Here is a 15,295-nt window from a genome sequence, read left to right on the forward strand (position 1 = left end):
CCGTCCGTCAGCCGGTAGCGTGAGGTCTCATTTGTCAACATCCGCCTGTCCTGTTGATGCTCTGAGAACATCCGAACATCAGCTTGATGGAAAATTGATAGCTCATCCGTCATGGCTTCGCTTTGCAAGCCCCGTGGCGGCGAATTAGAGTGATGCTGTCACTTCGGGCAAAATAGGGAATATAATGCCAAATAATGAGGAATGCATTAGAAGATATGCTGGCAAATTCCCTGATAGCGGGCAAATTGACCCCCTGGTGATTTTCAGAGGCAGCATCGGGGATAATAATCTGTAGTCAAATTTACATGACATATTCCAAATGAAAGATCTCTGCTCAATTTAGATTATTTTTAATCTTAAAATAGTCCAATTCTATAGTTTCAGCCTCTCAAAAGTGAATTTGAGGGTTGGTGGTCCTTGCCCTCTCTCTTCACACGCTAGAACAGCCCCTGTATGGAGCAGCAGAAGAGACATTCAAGTTCAGAACTTATTTCAAATATTCTCTACTCAGCTGACACCGAGCCAGCCAGTTTAGAAAGTACGGAAAGTTTGAGGCTGCATCAATTGTTAATTTTAATACATGCTGTGGGCTACGACAAAACGTACAGCGAGTTAGAAATGCCCCCCCCCCCCCCCCCCCGCGGGCTGTACTATGTGTCTGATGGGATGTCTGTCACCTTATCACTGACAATGGGGTCATTCTTTGGAAGGAAGCAGCAACTCTAATGGTGCAAGGAGGAGGGCTCTCTCACATAAAGCCATCAGGTCATCTCCCTTCTTGGCTCCTGCCTTGCTGACTTATTCATTGGCCCACCTGTCACGCCCCCCCCGTCACACCATGTGAGTGATATGAGCGCCTTCTGCGTGTCTCCGTCACATGACAAGAGATTCATTAAAAAAAAAAAAAAAAAAAGTCAGCACCCCTCCAGCTCACTTGCAGGCTCACCAACGCTGAAGCCAGAGTGCAAGAGTGCCCCCTGTGCGGCAAACGACGGCAGTACATGCCATTTCCAAACTCAAGTCCAAACTTGGTGGCAGGTAGCTGTCACCTGGCGGCAATACATGAAGGAGATGATGGAGGGCATGTGACAGACATGGTTAATGTCACACCATTTGCAAAATGCAAAATCAACACAAAGACAAAAATAGACAAGGAATTAGAACATCTCTGGGAGGTAATATTTTTGCTACACTGCACTTTTAAATTCACACGCTGGGTGGCAGCAGAGATTCAAGCATGAATTCAAGCTTAAAGATGCCAGAAGAAGTTTATTAGTCCAAGAGAGGAGAAAATCACTATCTCAGATCATTGAACCTTTGGCACGAGGAACACGTTGGATAATTCACCGATTAATTACTTCTGCCAAGGAGGTTGTTTTCGTGTGTGTGTGTTTTATTCTTGACTCGCTTAATTTTTTCATTTACTCTGCTAATTGCATTTTTGGGGCACAGTGAGCAATATATTTGAAGGTAGATTAAAACTTCAGTTTACAGCTACTCTGTCTGGCACATTTAATGATGTCTGACACCCTTTGAAAGAAAAAAAAACTCCCTTTTATTTCATTCTGGCTGAATGTTCACAGCCATTTAAGTTCAACTTCAATAATGGTCGATTCTCTGGCCGCTCCAAGGCCATTATCTTCAATTTTCAGCTTTTTGGTCTCACTTTTTGTTGATTTTTTTTCTTCTCCCACCCAACCTCTCGCTCTCCTCTCCCTTGTGGCCATGATTTATATATATATATATATATATATATATATATATATATATATAAAAAAAAGAAACATTAAAATGTAGATTGGCTTCATTCTTCTCCTCCTCTCTTACATATTAAAAAAGGAAGAAACCTTCATTGCGAGAATAAACTGATATATTTACATTGCTATAAATTCCTATTGTTACACCCAAATTTGAAATCGGCATACCTTTTTTTTTTTTTTTTTTTAAAGTAGCTCCAGGTTTTAACATGAGTAGAGGAAATTGAGCTCCGGACAAAATGATAAAAATGTGCATTAATGGCAGCACTCGCGCACGCCCGTGGAGGGCGGTGGAGCATCGCGAGCTCCAAAATCCAGCGTGACTCTCTGGCTGCGGTCAGAATAGCCGGTGCACAGGGAGGGGGCCGGCTATTCTTCCCTAAACGAGTCATAATTTGATAATTGCATGATAGACATAAAAACCCGCTGCCGTCTTAATGCATTAGGATCCAAATCAATTTGGACACGTGACCTCTTCGCCATGGCAACAAAGTAAATGGCTTGAATAGAGTGTAGCTCAGGGTTGAGGCGGACCGGCTCGGCGCCATGTTTGTCATTTATTAAGAGCTCCTGTGGGCTTGGGAGTAAAAACAGCAGCGGGAGTGCACATGTGTGACAACCCGAGTGCAAGGAGTGAGTCATCGCACGTTGAATATGCTCGTTATTCCATAACAAATGCGGGAAATGGACTAATAGCAGGCCGGGACATGCTGTCCAGTAAAACCTCTGCGTTAGTAATAAACAAGTCCTTGCACACCCCCAATATACGTGCATCCTTGTGTTAAAGTTCGATGTCCTGTAAAATGTCCATCACAGCCTCAAACATCACTTGTGATGTGCGAGTTAAGGCTTCAGATGTTAGAGCGTTGAACAAAGCGGCATCGCTAGCACTGGCTCAATAGTGCTTAAGTCTAATAATAGCTGATAAGAGCGAGCGATCCGTCCTTCTGTTGGCTGAACCTGTGGGGAGGCGATCAATACAGTAGGTGAGCGTGTCTCGCTGAATTGATTGTAAATCGCCCGATATGAGTCCATCCGTTGTCAGCGTGTCACATCGAGGCCGGATAATCGAGAAAATATACCACTGATGACAAGCCCAGCAGGCACTTCTACTGATAAGGACTAAGTACAGTATGACTTCACTTGTGACCTGACAGCCGTGTCGTGTAATTTGTCGTGGTTAAGATTAAAATGTTACACATAATTCCGATTTCCATGGTAACATTTTTTTTTTAAATTGGGAATCGTAGTTGCAATTGTATAAAGTAGTGCTAAAATAATAGATTTGATTTCATTCTTTTTTTCCGAGTAGGTTTAAAACGATCATAAGGAAGACTCAAAATCAAATTAAGGATTTAGTGTCTCCCTCAAATTCATCATAGCTCCTTTCATGGCAATCTCAGCAGTTCATACAGAATACGATTATTATTTCGGGGTTATGGCCGCTCAGAAAGGCAAGCGTCATTGAGATGATAGTCCCAAGCAGCAGACAAGAGATGCAATCAGTTGCTATGTAACCAAGGACAATGCGGACTGTTTGGCGCCGAACCGCTGATTGCGAGGACCGGGACGAAAAATCTCCATATAATTGACACCCATTGATGCCGTCGTACAAAAAACAAGGGTGGAGGAATGTGCAAATGAGTCCAAGAGTCCATTAGGTCTTTTTTTTTTTTTACCTGTGAGTATTGTAAGATTGTCTACATGTGTTGCCACAGCATTTGTGTTCAAACGTGCTTCAAAGATATTACAACAATTAGCCCTGTTAGCCTGTCAATGGTGTTTTCAAGTACCCGTTAGCATCGAGCTACGCGAGCATTTCTTAGTAGAAATAGTCCCGATGAGTGAACTGAAATTTTAAAAACTAATCACACCCAGCTCTACCCAGAAATACACAAACTTGTGAAAATATATTGATATTCATAAGAGGCGGCGAAAGAGAGAGAAGAAATAAAAGCAAAAAAAAACGAGCAAGACTCTCAGCGATGCATTCGAACTGCCCGAGGTGATTGAAGCGTTTTCTGCTCCGTATGCAACAACCCAACTGACAGACTGCTGAGATGCTGCCAATTACACTCTGGGTGACTGACTACAAATTTGCTGTATATTTTTGTCCAGAGCTGCAAAAAGAAAACAAATATATATTTTCAACCGTATCCCATCGGCTACGCGCATGGCCTGGGCGTCTGTGATGAACACACACGAGCCTCGCTTCTTTGTGGCAACTGAAGCCTCCATTTGTATCCGCTATCTCCGGGTCATTAACGTGCAGAGAAGCTGTGACATTTAATTAGGGAGACATTATTAGTGCTACACAAGGCGCATTGTGCATTGGCCAGCAATCCCGAAACGACCTCTAACGCAACGTTACAGCCGAATCCAGTAAAGCGCAAATATGATTAAGTAGAACACTAAACAACGGATTAACAAATGAGCTTATCGCGATGTGTTCTACTTCGTCCCTCCCGACCGTTTATTGGACTGTAACTAAAAAATAATTTCATTTAATAGGTGTCCGAGCCCGCAGCCAAAGATAACGAATATGTGAGGGAAGCTTCCATGATTAATGTTCAGGGAAATGAATGATCAATTTTCAGTAAATTAGCGAATGTTTTTGTCCCAGTTTATCGAGGTAGTAATCACCGAGAGTGCTGAAAAAAAAAAACAATAGGATTCACAAGCCTACAAAATAAATTCTATCGCCAAGGCGTCGGCCGCTGAGTCACCACACGGGGTCGCGTATCGTCATCGGGCGGCGCCGCAGACGTGATATTGTAAAATTAAGCGTCGATGCCATCTGTGGTTCATCGCCCCAATCCAAATCTGCTGGGCTCGTCGGTATTATTTGTGAGTGCAACCACAAAGGCCATCGCCGACATTAATATTCCATCCACAAAAGAGGGAGCGGGAAATGATATTCATTGCCACGCTGCAGTAAACCTCCTTTGGCTATTTTTCATTTGCTGTCTTTAAGACACAAATGAACACCTCCAATGACAATGTTGCTTCCTCTTGGGAGTTGCGATTGTTGACTTGAGCCTGATTGACTCGGCTAAAAGAACGAGGATGCTTTCAAAGTGAGATTCAACCTCCAAGCTGGGGAATTACATCGAGAAGAAATAATAAGATTTAGAGGCTAATGAGAATTTAAACAAATGTCTCCGTTGAGACTTTGTGTTCAAAGTCACCTGCAGTCTCTGATGATCTATCCTGATAGACTTATTAAAACTTTCTTTTTGTGTTATTTATGGGCAGTACATAAACAATTATTAATAGCCAACGAGGTGATAATCATTATCTAAAGCTGATTTTGGAACGATATTAGCGACAATGCTACTCCTTTAAAAGAATGGACACAAAAGGTGACTCAACACATGTAGACAGACAAAACATTTTCTTTATCCAATGTGAAAAATGACAAATATTTTAGTTGTTGACTCACAGTAGTTGTGAAAGTCTTCTTTGGTTGCGTCTTCATGACGGTACAGGGCATCTTGCACGAGTCCGATTTTAATGGCTTCAACTCATCAATCGCCTAATGAGAAACGGCACTTTGGAGAGCTACTAGATGGATGTAATTCGTACACATTTTTACGTCTGTTTCGATCAGATCATCACAGCTCTATTCACGTCCCGTCGGAGTAATGGCCAAGCCAGAACGCGCCACGATTAAATATGCCGCACAAGTAAAAAGCTTTCCTCTCTGATGCTCGTCCACCACTCGCATTCAAACTTCAGGCCGAGTGACGAGCTCCCGCCGCCCGAGGCGTCAAAGCTTAAAGAGAGGCGAGACCCTCTCCTGAATACCACCTATTCATTTCATCACCATTAGCGCGGCTCGGGCACTTTGCTTTAGATATAGACCGAGAATTACCGCATCAGATCCTCCGGCGGAGTCTGACATGATCACTTCCCTGTGATGAAGCCAGGCGAGGCGAGGGAGGAGGAAATGAGTTTCATACAGAAAGGAAGAGAGAGTTTTTTGAGCAAAGCATTCAACATTTTGCTTCCACCTTGGATGAGTTCCCCCGCCGCAAAACGGTTCATCAGAATAATTTTCCGACAGCCGCAATGTCCGCACGACGAAGTGGGAACCTTTCTTTCGAGATGAGGCTCGACGTCAACCGCCTCACCCGCGTGGCTTTGACAATGGCGGATGGAAAACGCATTGATTAAATGCTTCCCTCACGCCAGCCGGGTTTCCGCCACGGCGCCGAGCTCTCATCTCTCATTAGCCCGGAATAAAAACTATGCTGCTGAATGAGTCTGGACCGGGCGAGGACAGCTGTCGCATTGAAGGTGGCGAGGAACGGATGTTCTGGCATAATAGCGGTATGAATCAGAGAAGTTCAAGGATGGGGAGGAAGAGGACTCGCTTATCAGCTGTCCTTCAGTCCGGCCTGGAGGCAACGTCCATTTTTTTGTCTTTGGGTAAAACTCAAGAGCGACGCCCAATTAGCAGCAATCTAGCCGAGCCTTTTGTGCTCATGCACAATAGGAGCTCCAGGCACGACGGCCATATTTATATTCCAATCTTCTCATCAGAAAACCCACATTGCTGGGCTCATAAAAAATTCATGGTGCGGGAAAGGCAAGGTCGCACACAAGTCTGGTCAGAAGCTGTGTCGTATGCTGCAACGGCCACCAAAAGTATACGTGCGAAAAAAGGGGAGGGGCGTGATTGATGGGATCTTGACCTTTTCAAGTCATTGATCTCAGATTTTGACCACTTCAGTAGTAGCCCGTTATTTTCCAAGCATCTTACAATTTTTAGCAAATAGCCCCCCCCAAAAAAATGCTCACCTGACCCGCCCACATGTGATCCCCCGTCTTGCTGCTTGTGAATTGTGCACAGTGCGGGAATGAGGCCGTGCCCGAGCACGGGCGTCCCCGGTCGGACTGTTGTCCGAGGAATGTCACTTTTGCTTATAGTCGTATTGAGCCGTGCGGCCTCCGGCGGGCACACGCTGGCTCAGAAGGAAACGAAGCTAGTGGGGAGCTGGGAGGGGAGGGGAGCGGGGTGTCTTTGAATGTGATATCAAAATTATGTTTATATTTCGCCCGACCTTACACTTGACAGCAGGGTGCTCACCAAACAAAAACACGAGGACGCATGGATGCGTTATATAGTCGGAATGAAAAAATATAGCGGTGAGGGAAGGTCACATTTGTGTTCATAATTTTTGTCTCCTCGCAGAGCTATGGAATGACAATTTACGAGCACAGACCTTGTGTTAGTCCTCGAGATTTTTTCTACGAAACAGAAAGCAACAACAGAAGTCATACGCAGCAAACCCCCCACGTTGGGATTCGAACCCAGAACCTGTGTGATATTGCCCACTAGCACACTATTCCACTGTAAATAATCCTCTTCCCACCACAACATTAACACAGAGAAGCTAACAATCCATTGGCTGATGTAATTCAACGCTTTAAAAAGAAGTGAAATGTCTTTTCCGTTGTACCTTGGCATCATCATGTACAATCATCCGCTACTTTTCAATCTCGCCAACAAGACGACAACATAATGCAACGCCATTATCTGCGTATGATTGCGAGGCGTCCCGTAGGTGCATAAATGGTTCGAGGAGGGGGCGTTAAGACGTACCGTCGACACGCGTCGTATAATCTTTTCCTAAAAGTCATTTAATAGAATTGTTGAGCTTTGAATTCATCGCATTTTTGCTAGCATATTTTGTCCGTCTCTCGTGTCTCAATTGTTCGTCACTCTAATTTTTCACCTCGTGGCCTTGTTTGTACAAAACACCTGCCAGTTGCCCTTCTTCTCACTCAGTAAAAGCCTTTAAGACCTCGAATCTTGCCGAATGCACTTTAACGAGGTTTGCTGCCACGTCATAAAAGACCCTTTCCATATTTTCCAGTGTCGTCTTTGTTGCTGTTTGATCTTGACTCAGCCTTGAGATTTTGGGCTAAAAGTTTAGCAAGGAGGAATCGGCACAGATGTCCGTATTGGACGTGCGCCCACGCAGATGTTTGCCGTATTTTTCATACCAACGTCATTGCTTTCGTCCATTTATTAATTTGGCTTATGTTTGTGCTCACAGACTCATATAAAAAAAATAAGACAACCCGCTAGCATAAGTTTTCGCATTAGCTTTTTTTTTTTTTTTTGCAGTACTTGCTTTATGGTCTTACAGTTACAGAGAAACCCTGGCTGAGTTCCTCGTCTCATTACAGCCATCTGGAATGAGGTAAACAACTTAATCAGCCCTAAATGCCGCAACTCCTCAAATCTTTTGTTGATCATAACTCCTGGAGCGAGAGAGCGGCTGCTAGCTAAATTGTTGCCAAATCCAGCATGTTATGTACACAAGGGGCGCGTGATTCTTTGCTTGACGATGACAACCAATTAACTTTTCAGCTCCACTGCACTTTGCTGTTTGCAGCGGCAAAAATCTTGCCGTCCATCAACCAATAACTGGCTGTCGTCCTCAGTGCATATTCTCAACGTCTGATTTCTGTCAATATCTGCTTTAGGGTTACGTGAGAAAAACACAAAGCGAATTAAATGACTCTAAATATTTCATTTGGAGCTTGAGCGGGAAATATGTGAGCGCCATTACAGTGGGGGTGGGGGAGGTATCAATTCTGCATTATTTCAGCGCAATCGGCCTCGAGACGGGTAGTGATGCATTTTCATTTAGCTTTTTGAATATTTAATGTAGCCATTTACAACGAATTGTCCCTTGAGGCCATTTATAGCGTGAACTGTCTTAAGGGGGGGGGGGGGGGGGGGGGGTCCACAACCAGCAGTGAGTCATGAGCTGCTTCTTAATTTTTTTTTCATATATGTACTAAATACAAAAATAATACATAAGTTAAAAATGACAACTTGATAAAACCCACATGAATGTTTTTTTTGTTGTTGTTTCAAAATATTTCCAGACTACCTTTTTACATCAAATAATTGTTTACTTTTCTCAACCTTTTTAATCAACTTTTAATTTGATCATGTTACTGGTAACCTATCAATACGACAATACAATGACGTATCTCCCCTTCTGGGTTGGAAAAGGTCACGTGTATGTCGTGCGCATGAGATGTGAAACCCGAGCAGCAGCAACAGTAGCGTGTAAGGCCCGTGCAATTTTGCAAATGTCACACTATTTATTATACTGCAATCACAATACAAGCAGTTCTGCACCAGATAACCCCGCAATGGATCAAAGCATATTTAATCCAATATAGACTTAATCACGGGTTGTTAAGTGAAATTACTCTCGCTTGCAGTCATCCTTGAAAAGATTAACGGGATTAATTTGCCTTGTGTGGACTCCTAAGAGATGAATGTCCTCGGGGCCAGTGGGAGGAAGAAAAACTTTTCTTTTCACTCTTAAATTTGATTTCAGACACAAATATGGATGTAAATTTACAGTATACATCGTAACAAATGCTTTTCTAGGTCAAATAATTGACAGCGTCACCATTTGGCTTTACAACTGTCACATCATCGCCCGTCACCTTCGACAAAATTGGGCTGCCGCGCGCACTCGTGTTCTGCTGTGAAACCAATCCGCCTCGGCTCAGAGGCCACAACATTAGGTACACCCACGGCATCATTCTGTCAAAATGGTGACAGTAATGGGGTTTTTTTTTTCAATATGGTCACTGCCCAAACCATTAGGTACACCTTGAGGCCAATTTGTTATTTTCTCGGAGGAGCATGCGTGCTAGTTTTAATAGAAAAATAAATCATCTTTTCATCCAGTCATCCATCCATAACGTTTGTCCTCATTTATGCCTGTGATTGAGCTAAAGCTAGCTGACTTTGGGCGAGAGGCGGGGTACAACTCGCCAACCATTCAAATTCACATCAATGGAAATTAAGAGTCACTTCCTAAACTGACATTCCAAATCCCAAACTTTAGAGGCAGCCATGCCACCCAAAATAAGAAACATGCTTAGAAATTGACCACTTGTAGATTTGACATTCTTTTGTTTTTAGAAAAGCAACCTTTTTCCATTCCAAATTTGCAAGTGTCAAACTCAAGGCTCGGTGGCCAGATCTGGCCCACCACATCATTTTATGGCTCGCACAAGCTTAACATATGTGATGTTGGATTTGTGCCAACAAAAAATATGCCTCAAAGGTTCAAACCATCATTACGTGTAAAATCTGAGACTTTAGCTTCGTGAGAATTCAAATTATTTTTGCCAGCTGTTTTGTGTGTGACAAGGAAATGTGATGATAATCATAAAACTGCAAATGTACAAAATGTAAGTTATTTTTGCAAGATTTTTTTTTTTTTTTTTTAAATAAATTTCCTCCATTTTTACCATAAATCACAAAACATGCAAAAAGCCAGCCATGACAAGTTTCAAACAAGTATCATGTCCGTGTATCCTACCTGGCAGGACGTGACAGCTGACATGACCAGCAGGAACATGGCACTGAGGAGATGCATCCTCATCCAAATTTTTTGCTTTCCGCAGTTTTCTTTCCAACCTTCTCCTCTTCTCCTTTTGCCGCTACTGATCTCTTCCTATCCCGCGCTCCAGCAGCCTCATCACTTGGGGACGAGGGGGGGGGGTGCGAGGGACGCACTCGCGCGGCGTTGCCTCTGCAGAGCTGCCGCTGAATTTGAGATGGGCTGGTAGGTGGAGAAAGGGTCCGATGCTTGGAGAGTGTGTGGGGAGTTAGATGATGGTGTCAACGCTCACTCGTACCCTCCCTCCCACTCTGTCTCTCTCTCTCTCTTTCTTTCTCCTCTGTGCTTCTCCGTCCTGCACTGAGCGAGGAGAGGGGCAGAGGTTGGAAGGTGATTGCTGGTGCTCTTGCTACACGCAGAAGATAGGGGCAGCACACACACGACACACCATGTTGGTAGCGCTCTCTCTCTTGCTGTGTCAGTGTGTGTGTTTGTGCATGTGTGTGTTTGTATTTGTATGCCTTCTGGACATTTCATGAGGAACACCTGAACACTCTATCCAATCTAAAATTCAGTCTCCACTAAGATAATTCATGCTATAAGAAAAAAATGCTGTATAAAATATTCACTGTTTTATTTTATTGGACAATAAACTCATTACAAAGTGCAGTCTCAATAAGCTGGTCTATTTTTGGAAAATAGGCACATTTGTAGATTATTTAAATGCAATTTATAGTCTGAAAATGATTTTTACTTATGTATTTATTATTATTATTATTATTATTATTATTATTGTGTATAGTGGGCCCTGCTTAAATCTGAAATCTGTTTAATGGATTTAATATAAAATCTTAAATGATAAATAGAAAAGCAAAAATGTTCTTGCTTTTAATGAAAAATATAATTACAAAAATATAATCTACTTTTAGGAAAAAAGCCATTTTATCTACAAATGTCTTACTTTGATTCTGACCTCCCACTGCTCCTTGAAATGAAGTAGCTGAGGGGAGGTGCGGTGTCATCTTGTGCCATTTTTAGGGGCACTATTACACCCCCCCCCCTGTCGTCTCTTCTCACGTCGTCAGCTGCACGAGTGGCAATAATAAAGGCGGTGAGGGTGCGTACAAGCCACATTGAGTCATGTGATCCACAGTACTGGCACACTCCCCCACCCCCAGTTCCAGTGGCCGCATGTCGAGGTGAACGCAAACAAAACATGACCCATTTTGTTCTCATCTTTTTTTTCCTCCGGTCGCTCCAAAGGCGGCGAGACAAAAGGAGGACGCGAACCTTCGAGACGGACGGTCGTCGTTGCCCCCCGGTCCGCTGTCGCTTCGCATGTGTCTGCATGCGGCGCACGTATCTATTTTTGATTTTTTTTTTCCCAGTTAAATCGACTCCTCTCGGAGTAGTCATTGCCAGGTCTCTGCTTGTTTGGTTGCATGTCGATGTTTGATGGCTCGCGGTGTTGGAGGCTGTTCCGAATCTACAGGCTGCCCATCAAAACATGTCAAGTTGTCAAACAAGTAAAATGGATACGTTTGGAAGTCGGGTCATGTGTAGCACACAGAATGGTTTGCTTAAGGATTTCAAAAAAATAATAATACATTGTTATACTGGCCTCTCCCTCAGCGGGCAGAATTCTGCAAGTTGTATCGTGCAGTCTTTGTTTGCATTTTAATTGGATGAAAGCATAATTGATAATGCCGCAAGGAAACTCAGACAAAGAAAAGCAAGTCCACCCCGCCCGAGGCGAGGGAAACCAGCACAAATGTGTTGTTTACATTTTCTTTCTGCTCCATTGAAAATTGCACCGACATCATGTTTTTTTCATGCATCTGCTGCTGTGTTGTTTTTTTTGAGCGGAGGGGGTGTAAACTTTTGAAACATTACAAAATTTAGGAATGTCAAGAGTAAGAGACACGTAGCGGTGTTTTAGGGATTATCCGTTTATCCGCCATTCGTACGGCGCCTCAATTTTTTTGCTGTTCCCAAAGATAACGGCAAACATGCTAAAAATATTTTTACATAATTAGGAGATAACTTATCTGCAAAAATTCAACCTCACTATAAAGTTAAACACTGCCCCTATTTACCTTTAATAGAGAAATAAACCCTTTTAAAGCCACGGCTATTCATAAAACACTCACAAGATGATTTGTCCTTTTCGTTTGTTGCAATCCCACGGATGATTAAACGCTCTGCGCTGACCAATATCTCCCGAAACCGTACTCGCGAGCCAACACAAACCTGGCCGGAAGGCACTGCCGACTCAGCACTTCTCGGGAGTTAGTGTGAGCAGATGAAAATGTTTTTTTTAGTATTATTTTTTTTAATATTCTGATAATATATTTTTTAAATAGACATATTTGTTGATGTGTCCATATTGCACTCAGTTGGACACAGTTTGCACAACTGTAAACAACCGTGGAAGACATTAGCTAGCGGGGAAAACATCTCTCCGCAATGCAATTATTCAGTGGAGTCAAGTATATCTTTGGTGTGACGAGTCGAATTGCTTTTTTTTTTTTTTAACCCCATCATACACTTTGCTATTCCCGATATAGAGATACAGGACTCGCAACACCACTCCGTATGACACTAACAATTATTTACACAATTCGACGCGTGCTGGCTTTCTCTACACTCAGATTGTTTACAGATGGAAAAATTCTGTCCCCTATTTCGGTGACATTCAGAAATTGGTCCCTCCTGGTGTTTTTTGTCATTCATTTCAATAGGGACAGCAGAAAAAAAAAATCTTGGCTCAAGGTAAGAGCAGGTCCGAATTTCCAGCATGAAAACAGCTTCAGAAAGTCTCGTCCTTCTCTTCAAGTCCTTCTTATTAGATTTGACCACCTATCCTGTCTGCTAATATCCTTTTTGTGCCGCCTGAGACGACAGTAAATATTTCATTGGGTCCGACTGTCCCCTCCTCCACCTTCGCTATGAAACATGGAACTGATATTAAAGTAAAGTTCCACCAACAAAATCTTGCCAGAACACAGCAGGTTGAAAGTCAAAGGTGGTGTCTCGGATAAGAGGTGAAGATACCTGGAAAAAAACGCAGCACCCTCCCCTTTTGGCGTTCAGGAGCGGCGAGCAAGCCATTCACGGTCACTGACTTCCGATTTACTTTAGTCTTCATCCCTGCAGTCAGCTTCCGGTCAATACGCGGTGATTTGAAGGCAAAGAAGGGTGACAGATGGCAAGTCAGCTGGACAGAGGTAGCGGCAGTAGGACGACAGGAGTGTGGAGATTTATCCACGTGTCACTTCAGGCCAGACGCACAGTAAACTCTCTGGATTACCCCCTTGCTTAATTATAGAACACATCAATTAATTTGGTGATGGATTTCATCCCTTTTGTGATATTGATTAGCTGTATGATAGTGAGTAGAAGACTTTTGATTGATTCATTCCTTCACTGCCAGCCCAGTTAAAATGGATCTTTGACGTCTAAACCCGTCAATGGGAGTGAATGAGTTAAGAGGGGGAAAAAAACCTAACGGCTGGCAGTTTGTATTAAATGGTCAAACAATACATCGTTCCGGGATTCTGGTTGTCTGCCCCGTTTGTTTTCCACTTTGAAGTAGAATTAGTTGAACTAATCGGCTTCAGCACCAAATACGATACGGCCACTCTAGATGAGTATCGTTATTAATGATTACATATTTCAAGCTAATTCTGTTGTTTTGCCCATTGCTCACTATAGATGAGTATTATTATTAATGGTTACATAATTCAAGTTAATCCAAGCATTTCTTTTAGTCCTAAAAAGTAGTGCTCGATTTGGAAAATGTTGTTTCGATTTACCCCCCCCCGTCGCCAAGCGCTCCACCAAAGTAGGTTGTCGTCCCCGCTGTGCCGTATTCAACCCTAGTTGGTGCGCTCCAAGCAACAATTGATCGACACGTTCAAGAGCCCCTTCAGAAAGCCAGAACCCCCGCATGCCAAAACAACTCGTCTCTCATGCTGCCAGCTCTTGTTACCATGGAAACATGTTGTTGTCATGCATGACCAGCTCACCTGTAGTATATGCTACTCGAGTGCTGGAGGCACGAGGATGGACTGAGAACAGTGATGCTGTTAGCTTTCGCCTAGTGAGGACGTGTCGATGCGGTATCGTGAACGAGAGCAGGAGAGCCTATTAGATGGCGATTTCATATCAAACTAGAAGTACTAGAGGGTGGGTTTGTCCCACTCGCTCCAAGCCATCTGAAGTACCCTACATGTGGCACTTGAAAAAAAGAAATAAAGCAAAATTACCAATTCATACTCGTCAGTTCAGTCGATACGTGCTCGGAATGTTTGATCAGCTCCTCTAGTGTGTTTTTCAGCCTTCTGGGTTAACTGTGATGAAAGTGGCTGGTGGCTGAGTGTAATTAAAAAGGTGGTTCCCAGGCTACGAAGAAGAAGCAATAAAATGTGAGTTACTGAGCGGAATCTATACTGCGCACTGTACGTGACTGAAATTATACGAATCAAGAAGAAGTCTTTAAAAAAAATGTTAAATTAAATTTGTACCTTGAAGCAGATGAGGCAGAACGGACCAGTTGGCACATTTTGAGTGCCGCAAAACAAATCAAAACCTAAAAATTTCTCCAAAAACGTTGATTACGCTTCATTATATGGGCGATGTGTTGAAATATTTCTTTAAAAAAAAATCTGAAAACCCCTACAAGTCTATTATTTGACCTAGCATCTGTTGGGGTGGGGCAGTTCCCCTGTGGACACCCCCTAGCTACGCCAGTGTCTACACCTACAGCACTCACTCAATGAGTGACTAAAATTATATTTCAAGGTTGTCTCTGTCATCTTTTGTAACAAAAATCCCACCACGTCTGCTTTTATATTTCGTCAAAACATCTTCTCACCCCAAAAGTGGCAAGTGCTAGCTGCGCTATGCTAATAACGCTACCTGGGGATAAAACGACTTTACGTGCAGAGGCCACATGGGAGCACGATGGCACTTCTGCACAGGTGTGTGTTGATTTGCACGTCGTTAATGAGCATCTGTCGGCCACTCGCTCGATCACTATTCATGAGTCACGTCGCTCACCTCCCCCGTCTCAAAGCGCTCACCTCAAAGCTCTTCGCTATCATTAAGTACCATAGCCGCCATGACACACATGCTAACCTTTCCAGA

The 15,295-nt window shown here is 43.2% G+C and overlaps 1 protein-coding gene across 1 annotated transcript in view; it reads left to right on the forward strand.

Annotated features, from left to right (window-relative positions):
• rdh8a (retinol dehydrogenase 8a) overlaps positions 1-15,295 on the forward strand; it is an 86,073-nt gene that overhangs the window by 32,327 nt on the left and 38,451 nt on the right. The window lies entirely within an intron of this gene.

This window comes from Syngnathus leptorhynchus, chromosome 16 (genome assembly GCF_054491065.1).
Source record: "Syngnathus leptorhynchus isolate UIUO chromosome 16, UIUO_Slep, whole genome shotgun sequence".
Classification (NCBI taxonomy): Eukaryota; Metazoa; Chordata; class Actinopteri; order Syngnathiformes; family Syngnathidae; genus Syngnathus; species Syngnathus leptorhynchus.